A 1,313-nucleotide genomic window follows, 5' to 3' on the forward strand; every position below is an offset into this window, starting at 1 on the left:
TTTCAAAAATTGGTTGGAAAGTTCAAAACTTGTTCGTGTTTCTAAAAAATGTTCAAAATTTCACAAAATGTTCGTGTTTACAGAAAATGTTAACTAATTCAAAAAATGTTCACATTTTTCAAAAATTGTTCGGGCATTTCAGAAAATGTTCTTCTTTAACAAAAATGGTTTGGAATGTTTTTGTTCAAATTTTTCACATTTTAAAAAAATGTTACCATTTTCAAAAATTGTTCACAAATTCCAAAAATTGTTCATTTTTTCATTTTTTTCAGGAGTTTCAATAAATGTTCCTGATTCAAAAAATGTTCGGCCATTTCAAAAAATGTTCTTGTTTTACAAAAAAATTGGAATGTTTTTGTTTAAATTATTCAAAAAAATTAAAAAATGTTCCTGTTTTCAACAATTGTTCACAAATTCCAAAATTGTTCATGTTTTTTTCGTTTATTCAGGAGTTTCAAAAAATGTCCCGGTTTCAGAATTTTTTTACAAGTTTTTATAAAATCGTGTATGCAAATTTTGTTTAGCAATTTCAAAATATGTTCACGTTTCCAAATTTTGTTTTGAAATTTAAAAATATATTCCCGTTTTTTAAAAAATTGTTCAAGATTTTCAAGAAATGTTCTTGTGTTTCAATAATGTTATAGTTTTTTTAAAACTTGTGAAAAAATTGGAAAGTGTTTGCGTTTCACAGAACACTCTGTGTTTAAAAAAATTCTTAAACTAATTCGGTTCTGTGCATCGTGTTTGGTTCTTTAAGCCTGATGCTACTCTTTTAACCAGGTACAACTGCTAGGTGAGCTGGTAGGAGGACGGATTGTAGCGCTCGTTATATAGATATTTTTAGCTGCAGCGCTCGTTGGATTTCCGTCGCTGTCTTCATGGGCCGGCCCAGTCGAAGCCCTGCCTGTGCGAAGCCCCGACTTCCTGCCGCAGAATGCGGCGTATAGGAGGTCTCGTGTGTGTGCGCCGGTTTGTAAATAAAACGGGTCGGCCCATTAGACCTGGTGGCCCGGAAAACACTTGTAGGGTTCGAGAGGGACAAGGTCGAACCACATCACACACAGTACGTGTGACAGAGCCGCCGCAAGGGTGTTCGAGTTGCCGCCGCCGCCGAGAGTTAGAGATGTATGACACCCGTCGGTCGCCGGAATAAGCTCGCGGAAGTAGAGCACGCCGGCACGCTGCCCCTGCCGGTTTCTCCACCACCCGGCTCTCCTCCCCAAGCCGGTCTCAGTATTTGTCACCGCAAACCGCCGGCTGACGGGTGCATCCGAGCAGAGCACGCCGTCCTCTTCAGCCTTCGCAGCCATCAG

Source organism: Triticum aestivum, chromosome 6B, assembly GCF_018294505.1.
Source record: "Triticum aestivum cultivar Chinese Spring chromosome 6B, IWGSC CS RefSeq v2.1, whole genome shotgun sequence".
Lineage (NCBI taxonomy): Eukaryota > Viridiplantae > Streptophyta > Magnoliopsida > Poales > Poaceae > Triticum > Triticum aestivum.